Source organism: Mytilus galloprovincialis, chromosome 1, assembly GCF_965363235.1.
Source record: "Mytilus galloprovincialis chromosome 1, xbMytGall1.hap1.1, whole genome shotgun sequence".
Lineage (NCBI taxonomy): Eukaryota > Metazoa > Mollusca > Bivalvia > Mytilida > Mytilidae > Mytilus > Mytilus galloprovincialis.
This window is the reverse complement of record NC_134838.1, coordinates 38,506,072-38,524,097: the sequence shown is the minus strand read 5'-3', so window position 1 is coordinate 38,524,097 and position 18,026 is coordinate 38,506,072. Positions and strand designations below refer to the sequence as shown.

Sequence of the window (18,026 nt, the reverse complement as noted above, 5' to 3'; positions counted from 1 at the left end):
AAATGTAGTGCGCCTAGAATAACAAAAATCCTTTTTAAATAACTTTTCACATTGTATTGTTCTTAAATGTCTTGCCTTCAATTCTTTCTAAACACTAAAAACAGAGGGCTCTTATATATACCTATGATCTCCAAATATTCTCCAACTGACCTAAATAATCTCCAAATATTCTCCAACTGACCTAAATAATCTCCAAATATTCTCCAACTGACCTAAATTATCTCCAAATATTCTCCAATTCTTTGTTTACAAAAATAAAACATATAAATCATATATAAGTATTTACTATGTGACCTTAGAGAACATGCTATGTTAATCTCTTATAGCAGGATAGCCATTTGACTTAATGACTTTAACAGACGATAACCAAAACGTTAATATGACAAAATTAATTATAGTGGACGATAAAATTACACTTGTACAAGGAATTCAACTTCACTGCTTTAATATCTATTATATTGTGGTGATACAAATACGTATACTCTGGTTTGTTATATATTATATTTATAATTGTATATAGCAGTTACATGTATTTATAATTTTCATCCAATTGTACATCATTCTATTCTATGATTCTAATAAAAGTGCAGTACAAGTGCATGGTGGACACTCTTCTATAACAATTCGATTTTTCCAATAGATTGGATTTGAGTAGACATTCATATTTTCCCAAAAAAAACTTTCTTGTGATATTCTTCCGCATGCGTTAACACAATTTTTCTGTACGTGTGCATTTTTTAATGCATATAAATATTTGTAACGACATAATATTTTCGTATTATAAATTTCTGTTCTTATGGGTATTCATTGAAGAAGTGAATTTATAACAAGCGATAAGAAATGTTATTTTGCACTCGATGATATCCGCGTATTTATACGATCGGTTACCAGTCAAAAACGAAAGTAAAATCTCTATGGCAACAATACATCGGAATGCCCTCACGGTCATCGCGATGTAAAAATTAAAATTCAAGCTATGTTTTGTGGCGTTCTGCGAAGATAAAAAAAAAGATCTACTTTACACCGCAGATTGATTGGTTGATTTTTTTTCTAGAATGAGTTGGGAGTGTCTGTAAATTAATACCTTGAAGCTAGCTGCTACATGTTTGTGTGCCATCCATCATATATGTCGGACAACTACTCTCTCACTCTCTCTCTTTCGTTCTTTCTCAAATTATGGTAAAAGAAAAGTTTCAATTTCAATATACTAGTTTCATCACATGCCTATGTACCAGGCAATTCTGTTGGAGATTCGAGAAAATAATCTTCATTCTGCCACACTACAGTAACTTCTAAATGTAATAACCTTATTTTTCAAACACATATTGCTAGGTAGATGACTTGGAATTGCTACTCACAGTAGTATGATCGTTAGCTATACTGATGTTTATGACATACAAGTATTTCTCTGATAAAACGTTCTGTTAAATGAGTCGATGCGACAAAAAAAAATGATTGCACGTTTTACTGAAATGTTCACGACTAAGGTGTACTTTTTCTCATAAAACTTTTGTGAGAATTTTCATTCATGTGTATAGCTTCGAATCTTTTAATAGCAACGCTAGGAATTACAGATAATATCTGGCTTAGGAGGATAATTAAGAAGATCTCACTTTTGATCGCATTTTCTTTTTCAATGTGGTCATTAGTTAGTTATCTCTTTGTTATAGCTCCGGGGCCTTGTCTTTATGAAATATCCGAGTTAAATATTTCGACATCTTAGATCTATATGCATGAATTAATGCAGATCAGTATTTTAATGCATATTAAACGAGAACTTTATTTTATATAGATCAGACCATATCATGAAATTATGTTATGCCAAATATGCAAGAAAATTCGTATACAGTTTAACGTTATTATAACGCGAACGTCAAATTACGGTTACGGGGACATTTCATTGGACATCTTAGATCGTTTGGGATTTTCTAACTGCAACTCAAACAAAAGTACATATCATATCAGTTTAAAGGAAATTAAATGTATTTTCCATTCATATCAGTTAACAGGTGTTAAAAAATTGAGATATAGTAGAATTTCGTTTGATAAAAAGCCTCTGAATTATTCTTTGTGTTATTTTGTCTATCGGGACATTTTATTGGACACGGGAAAAATGACGATGTTTTTAAAATAAGACCGCAGTTACTTAATGATGACTTCAGATAGCTTCTTCGGGACATGTATAATTATTCTGATATTATTAAAATCTATTTTCGTCAGTAATATCTTATGAAAGTGAAGATAGAAAAAAAATTTACGGGTTGAGCAGCTAATTGGGACATTTTTTTTGTTTTTTATTTAAACTCTTTTGACGATCTTCCGTCTCTTAAAGTTAAAAACGTCTGTCACTTCATTTTAAGTTAAATGTATACAAAACAATTGCAAAATTTTTAACCATTCTACTTACTAATGAATCCGCACTGGGATTTAAAAGACTCACATAAAACAAAATTGTAACAGCGGGACACCCTTGAAATGACGTTATAGGCATCGAAATGAGCAAAGTTTTTCATTAAAAAATAGACAAAGCACAAAATCATCTATGTTATTGATTTCTGTGGTTTATTTCCTTTCGAATGATATGCATAACATGGATATTTATTGTATAGGATAAGAGCTTGAATTTGAATAACCCGCCTTCTAACCCATATTTCCAAAGTGACACCAATATCGTGCGCAACGTCTCCAATACATCAGAGAAGCAAATAAATATCAAGTATTGACCAATAACAGTTTGGTCTTATGATTAATTAAGTGCATTAAACAAGAATTTTCACAAATTACGCAAATCTTTTACATTTTCAGTGCTGAGAAGTTGCACTAATTTGAACGACGATAGACGTCTATAATAATAAGGTTTAATAAACTGTCTCCTTAAGTCTCTATAGCATTCACATTGTAAAACAAAATGGAATTCATCTTCAGTGATATTCAAAGTACAAAGAGTACACTTTCTATCTAACCTATTTACTCCATGATAACGGCCTACTTCAACAAACAAATTATGAGAAGACAATCTAAGGCGAGTTAAATACACTCTAAAATTCATATGTTTAGTTAGATAATTCTGTAAACATACATTATTGACAATATATTTATATAAATAACACTTAGATGAAACGTTCATTTGATTATTCAAAGTCTGTTTTGCTTGATCATATATCCTTGTTTTTACAAATAATAATAAATTTGTATCAATAATCAAATTGTCTTGGTTATACCAGATCTCATTTAAACCTAAGTTAAATAATAATTGTTGTAGTTGATAAATCCAACTGCTTCTAATATTACAGAAATTATACAGTTGTTCCCTGTAGCAGTTTTTAAGAATACAGTTGCTTGTGGATAACAATTTTAACCAGTACTTCACTATTTTGTACATTCTAAAATATATAAAAGGATATCTATATATACCCAATTCAAAATAAACCATAACATTTGTTGTACATTGTTTGACACCTAATATGTTTTTGCAAAAATCAAGTTGTATTTTTTCAATATTTGGAGCTTTATGGAAGCCCCATATTTCACAACCATAACATAAAATACTGCTAATGTAAGTATCAAATAAATTCAAATATGTAAAAACATTCAAGTACGATGACGAAACCTTCGACTTTAAACCAAAAACCGCTATTCTACTTTGATCAGCTAAATGTTTTTGAGCTTTAACAAATTTACCGTTAAAATTTAACAGTACACCAAGGTAACAAAATTCATCCACTATGTCAATAGCATTGCCATCATAATACCAAATTTCTTCGTCTTTTACAAAACCTCCGTTTCTAAATACCATAATTTTTGTTTTGGCAATATTTATAGTCAAACCCCATTTACAAGTATATAATAATAATGTGTCTAACATATCTTGCAAGCCAATAACTGAATCAGAAAATAAAATCATATCATCAGCATATCAAACGGTAAGTCCCCTGCAATACAACTAATATTGTTTCAGCAAGCGTTCCATATGTACTAATTCGTGGTTATCACCCCTTGATTTAATTGTCAGTTGTTTGGGTTTTTAGTCAAGACACAATCAGCTTGTAAGTAAAAATGATATGTAATTGATGTTTATTTAAAGAACTAAATTCAGTCGTCTATAAGAAATACTCAGTCGGCACATTCTATTATTTTTTTTTAATTAAAAGGAAGGAAATCAGTCGCTGATTTAAATTCGAATTATTGAATGCCTGGTGGTACAAGTGGATTGTCGGATTAATCAAATCGAGAGCACACTTATAATTCATTATTATTCAAATCTATTTATAAATGGAGATTGGATAAATCCGAGAATCATAAAGTAACTACTTTTAGAATACGTTTTTTACAATGAAATTATTTTTGATTAACGAAAATATCCTTCAAGTGCCTTCCACACTCCTAATTTCTACGTCAAGCAAATGTTAATATGTCAATTTCTCCAACACCTGTTCGCACATTTTCGATTCATGCATAGAGCTGAAAAAATGTGTGTGACCTTTTGACTTGCCCAATTTGAAATCATTGGCAACAGTTGATTAAATATGTTTAAACAATGGGTCCAGAAAGGGTTTAATTGTTATGTTTAAGAATTTGAGAAACGTAAATATCTTAATGGACAGTTTATTTCTTTAAAGGAGTCTGGATTTAAAATCATTATGTAGCCACTTTACCTATTTTTATAAACTGAAAGTCTGGCCGATGATTTAAGAGAAAATGAATTTGTTTGTGCCTAAATATACATAGAGTTATGCCAATTTTTATTGATTGTTGGTATAATTGGTATTTTTAAGTGTGTCTGTTAACTTCTGTCATATTTGCAAAGTGACAAAAGGGAAGTAATTCAATTCTTTAAAGTCAATAGCCAATATATAAGGGAGATAACAATGATACAACTTACTATCTATAGTCTATTTTCTTTATTAAAAAAAACTTTTCTTCTTATGCATCCTTATCTGAAAGTGAAAACATACATTTTACAGAGGTATCATTTGATGTTGTATACATAATTATAATGTTGATGCAATATTAAAAAAAAAATAAACCTAGTTTCTTTAAAATGTTCTTATTACAGTTAAAGTCATACTTTTTAAATGTTGTTTTATGAATATTATTAAATAATTGCCTTTACTGAATAATCATGATTTAAGAAATAAAAATACTAACCCGTGAACTGCAGACTACCATTCTTATAATCTGTCACAATTTCTTCTATCTGCATATCATAGCACTCTTTACTACTACTGGTTGATATGTCTTTGTTCCAATATTCAATCTGTAATATATTAAGACATAATCATGTGATGATCCATAAAGTTATGAATACTAGTACTCAGTATAGCAGCAATTAACTCTTTAACAAAATCATGACTGAAACAAATCTTTCAACATTAATTTATGAAAATATACTCAAGCTGATACCATTTTGAATTTGTTTTATACAATCCATACTGAATATATTTAGAGCTTAATTCTTTCAAAATATGATAGTTATCTCCTATATGATTTAAAAGTAACAACTTTAATATATAATATTCTTAAGCTTAGACATACATAACAATACATAAGAAAATGGATGCATCTTTGTCATTATGTCAAACAAAACCTTCACCATAGTGAAAAGAATGCAGATAAGAAGCAACAATAACAGACATGCATGGTTGTTGTGTTCTAATAAGGGGCACAACTCTGACGGTAAATTTAATACCGGCAGAGAAAGAATCATATGAAGTTAAAAGCACTGGAGTGACGTTTTTGAAATTTTCACACTAAATTGTCCATCTTAATGGCTCATTAGACATCCATGGTAAGGATTGCTATAACACCTCTTTACATTAAAAAAAAATATATTTCAGTGAAGGATCGCTTTTGCCATGTTGAATATTTACTAAAAATAAATAAATGCATGGTTCTTTTAATAAATAGATTTCATAATAATTCATATTTGGTATGTACGCTTTTATTCCTACCAATCTCTTAATTTCTTCTTCCTTACAAAACGTTATTTAGCAGCACCACTTGTAAATTTCTCTTTGGTATCGTGCAGCACACAACCGAATCACACTTCCGGTATACATAAGAGTTATCTTTTCTTTTCCCGCAATCGTCAAGTAGAAACGCTAAATAATTATCATTACTATGGATATATATATTTAAACGAAACGTGATTATCATTGATTATGGAACACCTAATTACCATATATATATTCATTCGATTTATCATTCACGATAGTTGGTTTCGGAGTACGCGATTTTGGACATGATATTGTTACTTTAGACAGTTATTATCAGATGCAGATCCATGATATTGAGAATGGGGACACCTAGTCAACCGAAGGTGTGGGACTAGTAAAAAATGTATGATTTAACCGAATGTATAATTACGCTCCATCCGTAAAGATCGCCACTGATGATAATTGTAATTTGTTAAAAACAACAATAAAAACTAATTTACAGAAGTACCTTTCCATATCTAATCTTCAACAATCTAACAGTTTTTATTTTGAATTACTAATTTTTGAACTTTTGTCTAAAACAGTAATACCACGCTGAACATTCATTATGCAGGCGCGTATCCAGCCATTTTAAAAAGGGGGTTCCCAACCCAGAGTAAAGGGGGGTTCCAACTATATGCTCCCATTCAAATGCATTGATCGGCCAAAAAAAGGGGGGGTTCCAACCTCCGGAACCCCCTCCCCCTTCTGGATCCGCCACTGTTATGATAATCAAAATGACATTGCAATAAAGTAGTATATAAAATTGTTCCGAGTCGAGTTTTCTAATAGACATCAACCATGTCTCAAAAGGAGCTTAAATTCAGTCTTGCATTCACTTTTTGTGAAACATTTATAATTGTTATATTTCCTATTTTCCAATTTGCCAAATAGGAAATATAAGGGGGGCCCATATAACATAATGGCAACGATTGCCCCAAAAAAACATCTGTTTACAAATGGTTTATGTTTCGGCCGAAGTATCTTACACAATTTAATTTTTGAGCTGGAATAATATGGCTATTGCAGCTAACTTTGCAAGTTTGCGTTTTTAAACCTATCAAAATACATTTTGTTTCTCCCAAATGAAGGGACCCGGATATTAGTAGCTTGTTGTCAATTTAAGTTAAATAATACATAATAACCATTGACAGCTCTGCATTGACCCCAAGACTTAAGTTCCTTTTCAAAATTTTCAGATATTACGTCCGAGTTCTTTACTAAAATAAAATTGTGCTATCATCGGCATATACTAATAATAAACAATTGAAAATAATTGATTTTATTTCGGCTTTGAGTTGTAAATAGTGTCAAATAAGTTACTAAATTAGTTTCAAGATGAAACGTATATCTGAAGTCTACCAGAGAAATACAAGTTTTTAATTATTTTTACATAATTGTTTTCCAAAGAAAAGAACTATCTTTCAACTCTTTCCGGATGACCCGACAGAACGCAGCCATGTTTGCTACTATTTAAAATTAATACATATTGAAATATAGTTACCAAAAATCTTTTTGACTATATCTACCAATTACTTTGGTCAATTGCCTTCTCTTCAATCGATTTTTGTATATTTTTCTTGCTTGGTACTTTCAACAGATTCTAATAAATGTTTATTAATGTTACAAATCTGATCAAATTTCAGAGTATTAATGCAGTCACGTGTGATATGTCGACATCGGGCGAGTACTACTCATACAAAGAATATGTCAATCTGGAGCGAGAACTCTTACCAATGATATGTCAGTCTGGAGCAAGAAGTCATTCAAATGAAATAATTTGTCTAAATTGAGCAAGAAGTCATATTGAGCGACAACTCATACATCTAGGGTATGTCAATCGGAAGTGAATACTCACATACTTATACAAACAGGTTTGTCAACCTGGTACTCATAAAAATAGTACACCTTAATAATGCATTACATCTGGGACTATTATACTAGTTCCAGCATTCACAAGCGATTCTAGAAGAAACACTTTACATCTTTAAAAGAATACATACTGACATGACGGATACTAAATTTTCGAATGAAGAATGTGGGGACACGTATCTAGAGAGCTGGAACATAGAAAATCACATGAGAACGACCACTGGTGATAACACTCATCAATGTGACATATGTGATGAAACATTTAATCAGCTTGAAAACTTGCAAAAACACAGGATTGTACACACCGACAAACCGCATCAATGTTATATATGTGATAAAGCGTTCAAGAAGCTTGGTAACTTGAGCAAACACATGAAAATACACACTGAAGATAAACCTCATGTATGTGATATTTGTGGTAAAAGGTTTATTCATCATTGTTACATGCAGTATCATATGAGAACACATGCTGGCGATAAACCCTATGATAAACCTCATCGGTGTAATATATGTGATAAAGCGTTCAATCAGCTTGGTAACTTGAACAAGCACATGAAAATACACACTGGAGATAAACCACATGCATGTGATATATGCGGTAAAAGGTTTATGCATCATTGTTACATGCAGTATCATATGAGAACACATACTGGCGATAAACCCTATGAATGTGATATATGTCATAAAAGGTTTAGTCTGCTTAGTAGCGTTCAAAAACACAAGAGAACACACACTGGCGATAAACCTTATAAATGTGATATATGTGGTAAAAGATTAGGACATTTAAATACTTTACGAAAACACACGAGAGCACACACTGGCGATAAACCTGATCAATCTGGTATCCTTGGTAATAGTAGCTTTCAAAATCACTTGAGAACACAAACAGGTGATAAACCTTTATTTGGTAATTTGTTAAGTGATCACAATGCCTATCGTACAGACTCGAGAACACATAGTGATGATAAACCTTCATTTGGTAATTTGTTAAGTGATCACAATGCCTATCGTACAGACTCGAGAACGCATAGTGATGATAAACCTTCATTTGGTAATTTGTTAAGTGATCACAATGCCTATCGTACAGACTCGAGAACACATACTGACGATAAACCTTACAAATGTGATATATGTGGTAAAGGATTTAGACATCTTTTCAGCTTACAGAGACACACGAGAAAGCATACTGGTGATAAACCTTATAAATGTGGTGTATGTGGAAAAGAATTTAGTCGAAGATATGTTCTTCAAAGCCACGTAACAATACACTCAAGTAATAAACCGTGTTCATGTGATGTATGTGGTAAACAGTTTATTGATAATCATAATTTGCGTATACACATGAGGTTTCATACTGGTGATACTGGTGATACTGAACCTTTTAAATGTGGTGTGTGCGACAAAACATTTTGTCGGGTTGATTATCTTCAGAAACACATGAGAACACATACTGGTGATAAACCGTACAAGTGCGATGTGTGCGGTAAAGAATTTAGTGATCAAGGTGCCTATAATAGACACATGAGAATACACACTGGAGACAAACATAAAAAATGTGACGTGTGTGGTCAAGAGTTTGGTCGAAAAGAAGCTCTACAAAGGCACACGAAAACACACACTAGCGATTAAACATCTAAATGTGATGTGTGATATAGAGGATTCAGAATAACTATTTGAAAACACAATTGCTTATAACTTCATGATAATCTAATAAAGATGTTTTATTATGAAAATAAAAAAAGGGTCTGATAGAACAAATGATTAAGCATGTGCACATTAGAACACATACTAGTGACAACCTTACATGTCTTACATGATTGTCTTATATATAGAAAATAGTCCACCGAAAAATATAATTAACGTAGAAACATGAAACGGGTAACAATCATAAAGTATATAGCAAAGTATATACTAGTCATATATATAGTCTCTTGTTGAGAGTTGGTTCATTGGCAATCGACCCATATTTTCGTATTTTTCATATGTTGACCTATTTGAAGAATTTGTTTGGTCAATGTTTTTCTAAATACATTACCTTTATCAACTTTAGTTTTCCTAAAACACTCAACCTATTGTTCAAAGTTACAGATATTTTGAAGTTTAATACCGGAATCTAACTATTAAACTCTTTGTAACTAACTGTGTAACCCTCTGTAAATAAACAATTGATAAATTATTATTATTATTATTAATCGAATCTGGAAACAAGTTCATCAACTCTCTACATCATGGGCATTTGAACGAGATATTACCTGCCCGAGATTTTCGATTCGCCATATTGTTTTGACAGTGCCGGCGTGCCGTAATTGTGTATTTTCTGTAAGTTTTTATAGTTACTTGAAATGATATTCTACGGAAGCCGGTTAGTGTCAGGGTGGAGTTTTATACTGAAGTCGTTATAACGACTTAGCTAAGTTGTTTAAACGAGTTAGCTAAGTTGTTGAAACGAGTTAGCTAAGTTGTTTAAACAAGTAAGCTTAGTCGTTAAAACAAGTTAGCTAAGTTGTTATAACAAAATAAATATGCTTAGTCATTATAACAACTTAGCTAAGTCGTTTAAACAAGTTAGCTAAGTCAGTACATTCATATTAAAGCAAAGCATAATGTATAAAAGGGATAATTGGTTCTCTCATTTGTGTCAACTTTTGTGATAAGAAATTTTGACATTGTTAAATGCTGTTCTGATCATGATTTTATTCATTGAAAATGATTTTAAACATATGTAATTCAAATAAATTATGTATACTGTAAATTAAGATATAATGAGGTTAATGGGTAAAGAAAGCATTTCATGCAATCAAAACCCAATGGAACTGACTTGATTTCTAAAAAGTAATAATCTTAGATATGAAATATTCAGTTAACTGAAAGAAGGTGACGATTTATCTTCAGTCACTAAATGCATTCTTAAAAAAATGTATTAAAACTATAAATTTTCGTGTAATATTTAGTTGAAGAAATAATTATTATATTTGTCATTTTGATAAAGAACATTAATGCATTGGGAAATCTAGTTTAACCAAATTACTCCCCTTCAACCATTTCAATTTAGAATTCTACCAAAGATATTACATTTTGTCGAAAATAAATTATTACTGTCATAGATAAAGGCAACAGTAGTATACCGCTGTTCAAAACTCATAAATCCATGGACAAAAAACCAAAATCGGGGTAACAAACTAAAACTGAGGGAAACGCATTAAATATAAGAGGAGAACAACGACACAACATGAAAATGTAACACACACAGACACGGACTAAGCATTAGACAAAATCCTATGAGAATAACAAATATAACATCAAAACCAAATACATGAATTCCGGATAGATAAGTACCGTGACACGTCTTATAGTAATGTGAATTCACACTCAAAAATAAGAGAAAACAAACGACACAACGGAAACACAACGTTAAAATGTAACACACACAGAAACGAACTATAATATAACAATGGCCATATTCCTGACTTGGTACAGGACATTTTTAAAGGAAAAAATGGTGAGTTGAATCTGGTTTTGTGGCATGCCAAACCTCCCTCTTTTATGGCCATGTGAAATATAACATTAAAATGACAACACAACATTACAGGACTAAAATATAAATAAATAGGAGAACATAATTGACAAAGAAACAAACGAATAATAGCTAACAAAAGGCAACAAGTTTAAAACTTTAATACGCCAGAAGTGCAATTTGTCCAAACAAGACTTATCAGTGACGCCCAGATACAAAAGTTTGAATAGCCGAAACAAGTACAAAGTTGAACAGCATCGAGGACCAAAAGTTCAAAAAAATTGTGCCAAAAACGGCCAGGGTTTTCTGTTAGGTACCAGAACATCCCTATTATTTAGAATAATTTATACTTTTGCAAACAGTAAATTTTATAAAATGACTATACAAAAGATATATGATAAAACTGAAGTATTAACTAATTACAGGAAACAACCGAAATACACTACATAACCCGACGAAATGCAGCACATCCGAATAAGTTTAAACCTCAACGCCAAGTGACGTCAGATTTGAAATTTATAAAGAATGACAAAAAAATTACGTCACATATAAATTTGTAAGATAGAATAAGGATTGATTTAAGATTATATTTGAACTAAATATTGCTATTACATTTAATAACAATGCACATTTAAATACTTATTAATAGCAAACTAAGGTAGCAATTAACTATATTATATGTCCGGTTTGTTTTGAATCTAACTTCAAACGTAAACCATCGTACAGATTACGTTGAACAAAATGAAATCTAATTATAGAAGGCGGTGATTAATTTTCTTTACCATAACACATGAATATAATAGAAAAGACGTGAACACATTTGACAAAATCCGATGAGAATTACAAATATAACATTAAACATTTAAACTAAATACATGAATTTGGGATAGATAAGTACCGTAACACGTCTTATAGTAATGCGAATTCACACTCAGCAAAACAGTCACAATCGGTAATAAGTCACGTTTGGTAATTAAAAGATTAGACGACGTAATGACAAACAATCTACCATGTGGTAAAAATGTCCTTAGCTAGTTTGGTCAAAGACACATCGTATGAATCCACCAATTCGTTATGGTGTCCATAAAATTTACGGAGTGTCAACTTTAATCTGTCCTCCTCATAACATGAAATATGGGTTATTCAATGATAGAACATCATCAATATATCGGAAAGTAAAATTGAAGAATTTCGCAAGGTGCTTTTTCTTTTTGTCTTTTAGATGTGTCCAAGTGCAGAATATTTTTTTCTATAATTATCACATGATAATAACCAGCGTACATTTTAAAAACCATCATTCATCAATCTGTAACAAAGCAATGTGAATCGGAATGCATTGTTTATAAGTCGTGTAAACAATTAAAAGGTATTGTAGGAATATTGTTGTTATTCCAGCTACAAACTTTAAGGATGTGCATTTGTATATGTTTTTCTATAACACATTCAATTCATTCGTATCACAATGCTTTTGTTAAGCAATGTCCCTTTTGTACATACTAACATTTTTTTGATGATGAAAAATGCAAATATTATATTATTATATTGCAAATATTATTATATTCATATAGTTACTGTCTTCCTCTGAGACTCACCTCTATGTACATAAGTTTATTATATATTCAGATTTAATTTTCAAGTTAAAAAATGAGTCGTTTTGTACAATCATTCTGATGAATCTAGAGCAATTTAGAAGTCAAGGAAGTAAATTTGAAGGTCACCACGAATTCTATCTCTTTCCATCCAAACCTGTTTTTCTATTTTTGGGTCTTCATGTTGGGTTCTTGAGATCCGAACCTGCGCATCATGCCTTTCTATTCTTTGGTCTTCATGCTGGTATCTTTCACGTCGAAATTGGTTAACATCAATTGTTGGCCTACAATTATTAGTAATTGCTTTTTAGTTTTTACGTTATAATGTGATGCCTTATTATACTCACTATTTTGCCTGTTCGTCTGTGAGACTTTTAATGTTGTACGATTGCCTCAACTGTTTTGTTCCTTTCGTTTTTGTTAATTATGACAAAACAATCTCAGATTCAGAAAAAATAAAAACTTTAATCTATTAATTAATTTAAGGAATGACTGTAATATTCGTTCTGTCTATTCAAAATAGCTTCAAAAATGTGGTGCACACTGAATAACCTGCGTAGCCTACGAGTTATTTTGAAGTGTGCACCACATTTTTTATGTTATTACGAATAAACATAAAACAATATTACAGTCATTTCTTATAATTTAATTCTAAATTCCATTTTAAACCGGAGTAAACCATGAAAAAACGTTGATGACGTCACGGTCACTTGATACAATTATGTCTATGAGCTAATTCACATAACAACGTCAGCCAATCAGAAGACGCGTCTCTCCGGCACAGTCGGTATGGATACACGCGTCCTTCCGACAGCAAGAGGGTTAAATACACCATTCAAAAATGTTTACTGGTATCAAACTCAAATATTTATTGGTAAAATTGGTGTTAAAACCGGGCCAAATTTGTTTATATTCACGAATTATGAGAAATATTTGTTTTGCTACCATTTTAATAAGAATCAGTATGCAGATACAAGATGCATATGCAAATTCCAGGTGTTAAATTTGAAGTTAATTAGAATATTGTTGAAACTTCTTTTTTTTCTAGAATAGCCCATTTTATCCGGATTAATCTGTACACCTGTTATTTTGACTGCACCTTTCAGTAATTTATGCTGGCATAGGGTTTAATTTGTTTGCAACTCCAACGTTAACTGATAAAACATGTACTAAGTTGTTTTTTTAGATATGATTTGATATACTGCATTCCAAAGTGCTCCTAAATGTTTTTAAAAGCTTGTGGTTTTACTAGGATTTCAATGCAATTCAATATGTAAGTATAATTCTTATATGATTTGCATATCTATAAATACTTGAATTGGATTGGTCTATTAGAATTTTTCTCTAAGTTTACACTTCGATAAACCATGTTTCCGAAACTACTTTTGTAATCTATTCATGCGCGATACACATTTAGCTTGCAGTGATCCCGGGATTTTAAGCAAATTGAGATTAAAAAATAATTGCATAACAGTGTGAAATCATCCCTTCGTAAATTTTACGGACGCCATCACGAGTTGGTTGACCGTTATGGAATAACCGTTTCACAAATGATATCGGATATGTTCCTTACGTCGTAACTACAATCCCCTTCCCTTTCATGAATATGACCTACCGGATTTGTAATCACATAAGCAACACGACGGGTGCCACATGTGGAGCAGGATCTGCTTACCCTTCCGGAGCACCTGAGATCACCCCTAGTTTTTGGTGGGGTTCGTGTTGTTTATTCTTTAGTTTTCTATGTTGTGTCGTGTGTACTATTGTTTTTCTGTTTGTCTTTTTCATTTTTAGCCATGGAGTTGTCAGTTTGTTTTAGATTTATGAGTTTGACTGTCCCTTTGGTATTTTTCGTCCCTCTTTTGTGACTATTCTAGTGCATATATAACAAAAAAAAAGAAATAAATTTATTGCACTAAAGCTTCGAAAATGTACAAAAATTAAATTTAATAAAATTCCGCGAAATTTCATGAAGGATTTGGCGAATTTACGTCATGGCAAAACACGACGTCATACGAATGGTTTTCAAGGGAAATATTATTTCGTTATGTGTACGCTGCAAATTCGGATAAAATTTAATTAAAATGAAGTTTTTGAGGTAGTGCTATTTCATTTAAGATTCCGTTGTATTTATCGGACATTTATGGTTTTTAGAAAGTCAAGATGGCGGCGTACTCCTTAGTTACGACTTGCCATTGTGCTTTTGATTGGTAAATATATATAGTAGCCATCAACAAAAAAATGTTTGGCTGAAGAATTATAAGGATTAAACACATTTTTTCTAGAGGTTATTGATGTGTAAACCGGGGCTCTTACTCACAAACTCAACATAAAAGTCCTTCGGACTTTTATTCAGTTTGTGAGTTAATCGCTCCAGTTTACACATCAATAACCTCTAGAAAAAATGTGTTTAATCCTATAATAATTTGCAATATAAAAATGAGTACTTGTTTAAAAAAAACACGCTTTATTACCCCCACTTACCTAAAGATGCGCTTTGGTCGAGTAGTTGTTTCTTGTTCACATTCCCTGTTTCCATTCTCTATTCTAAATGTACATCAAAATATTAATAACTTTGATTTTAACAACACTTGATGTTTACAAAAATGTATTGAGAACTCATCTTCCTTTAAATCCAAAATAGTGAAAATTGACACCCTATAAACACGAATTGTGTGCTTCCTCTGTTTCTCACATAACAACTTCCAATAGAGGCCCAAGCTGATATGTCATTTTTCTAGTTTACTTGACGCATTAAACGTTAAAAGAATGTGTACTCCCCCTGATATCCAATTGAAATTATACAAGAGAAAAATGTATCAGAAAAGGTAAAAATGATCAAGTTGGTATATTCGAATTGTTTATTCTGTCCCTTGCTTTAATAACTTAATAAAGGTGCTTTCTTGAGGACTGTTTGCATCTAACATACGTGTTTATGCTAAACTTATAGTATTTGAGATATTCTAAACTATTACGTTAAAAATAAAATTAACAAAACATTAGATTATTGAAGATGCAAATACATTTTGATCATTTATATGCATAACCATGAACACACTTCACAGGAAGATTAAAAATTGATAATTTGCATCTTTTCTCATTTTCAATTAAAATTTAAGCAATTCTTCTTTTCCTGAATTTGTTTTAAAAAAAGGGAAAAATGAGTTAACTAATACCCTTAGAATTTTCATAAAATCCCAATAGACTTTACCTGGTTTTTTTTTATACATTATAAGCTTAAAAACTAATTGTGTATTATCTATAAGGTTATTTGTCTTCAAAATGAAATTGTTTAGTCTGTCCTTTAACGTAGTATTTAAGAAACAATTGATGCAAATTTTATCGCTCGGACAAAAATAATCACGAATATAATGCCTACTCATGTTAAAACTACAATAAAGTATAGCTTGCATCAATTATTTCGATTCTGAATAGGACAATTAAGGTAACTTCTATGTCCGATAAGCACAAGTGTAAAATAATTTGTGTAGGCTCTTCCATGAACCTCCTTTTTTTTGTTTGTAAAGAAGCAAACGGCTGGCACTGTGGTTTTTCAGAGGGAGGAGTTTGAACAACCAGCATGAACGGTTGTCGTATCTAAGTCAAATATATCAATTTCGGAATGCAACACATTACAGTCATCACAAATGAATTAGTAACATCATGTGCACCATTTAAGAGTTTGAAAGTGTTTTAAAGTTAAGGAAATATATTAAGTGCATGATAATTTGATAAAATTTGATAATTTGATAAAATTCACTATTCTAAAGAAGTCAATATACGCATGTGCAAACAAATTGTATTATATTTAGAGCATGGGTTTGTTCACAAAGTGAAAGAAGCACGTCATATTACAATAAAATACAAATGTTTTTAAATTTTTTGAACTGTTCAAATTTACCCCTGACAACCGATCAGATATCTGTTGGATTGGATGCGGTATGGTGAGATAATTGTGAGGGAAAAAATCTTGGCTCGACTGTTGTTAATCATCCGTGTATCACCATGGTTTAATTGGATTTTCATTAAATATTTTGTTCGTATTTCAATATTTAGATTTCTTACCTTGTATTGTTAGATTTTACTTTGCTATACATTAATCCAATGACCACAATGCTGAAGACTAGTAAAACTATAACTAAGACTATCGTCAAAACTGATTTCTTGTCATCTAAAACAAAACAAAAAACATCAATTGAAACTACTTTGGAAGTCATTTAACTTTTTTTACTATTCGATGCCTTTGGTTTGCGATCTAGATCAGTTTGGTATGATTTGTCCTTTTAAACTTTCATTTTCTGTCTGTGCAGTGTTTATAAAAAATGTTTGTTTGTTCTCATGTTTTCTGTTGAAAATTGTCATAACATTTTCTTCGAAATATGGGTTTTGACTGGCCCTTAATATTATTTTTTTTCTGTTTGTATCACTGTATAATAGATTACAGTGGAAAAATACATTAAGATAAAAAAAAAATGAGATGAAATTCAAGAATGAAAGAAAAGTATTTCTTTAACATCCTTGATCATCATCAGTTTCAGGTAAAACCCTTACATGGACGGTGCCATATGTGAAGCAATATCTGCTTACCCTTCCGAAGCACCTAAGATCACCACATTTTTTTATTAGCGTTCTTGTTGCTTGGTCGATGTTGGGTTTTGTGTAATATTGATTATCTGTTTGTCTTTTTTCACTTTTTAGCCATGGCGTTGTCAGTTTATTTTCGACTTATCAGTTTGAATATCCGATTGGTACTTTTGCATCTCTTTTCAGGAAGGCTTTTCAAAAATACACAGAAATTTCCTTGGCATTAAACCGAGTCCATGCATTTTAAATTGTTTCTTATGAAAGTTTTGCAATTTCTATAAACGACTTGGTATGTTATACAAATAATATACGAATTTTGTTCAAATTGGTGAATTATTAATTTGACTGCTAAAATATGCACCTTTAAGCGAAATATCCACAGACGTAGAGGAAGTATGAACATATGTTAGATGGAAAGTTCAAAGATAAAGGATGACATACTACAAATTATTTAGAAAATATGCGTTGGAAAGAAAACAATTGTCGGGCGGA

At 31.3% G+C, this 18,026-nt stretch overlaps 2 long non-coding RNA genes across 2 annotated transcripts; one reads left to right on the top strand and one right to left on the bottom strand.

Moving 5' to 3' along the window:
* The first annotated feature begins 3,978 nt into the window (after positions 1 to 3,978).
* Positions 3,979 to 9,588, top strand: LOC143073655 (uncharacterized). Its single transcript, XR_012977563.1, has 2 exons — positions 3,979 to 4,046; positions 7,622 to 9,588. It is a non-coding gene; the product is annotated as an uncharacterized LOC143073655 (long non-coding RNA).
* A 3,258-nt stretch (positions 9,589 to 12,846) lies between these two features.
* Positions 12,847 to 17,123, bottom strand: LOC143077075 (uncharacterized). Its single transcript, XR_012978897.1, has 3 exons — positions 17,016 to 17,123; positions 15,435 to 15,497; positions 12,847 to 13,234 (listed from the first exon to the last, which is right to left on the bottom strand). It is a non-coding gene; the product is annotated as an uncharacterized LOC143077075 (long non-coding RNA).
* Positions 17,124 to 18,026: the final 903 nt, after the last annotated feature.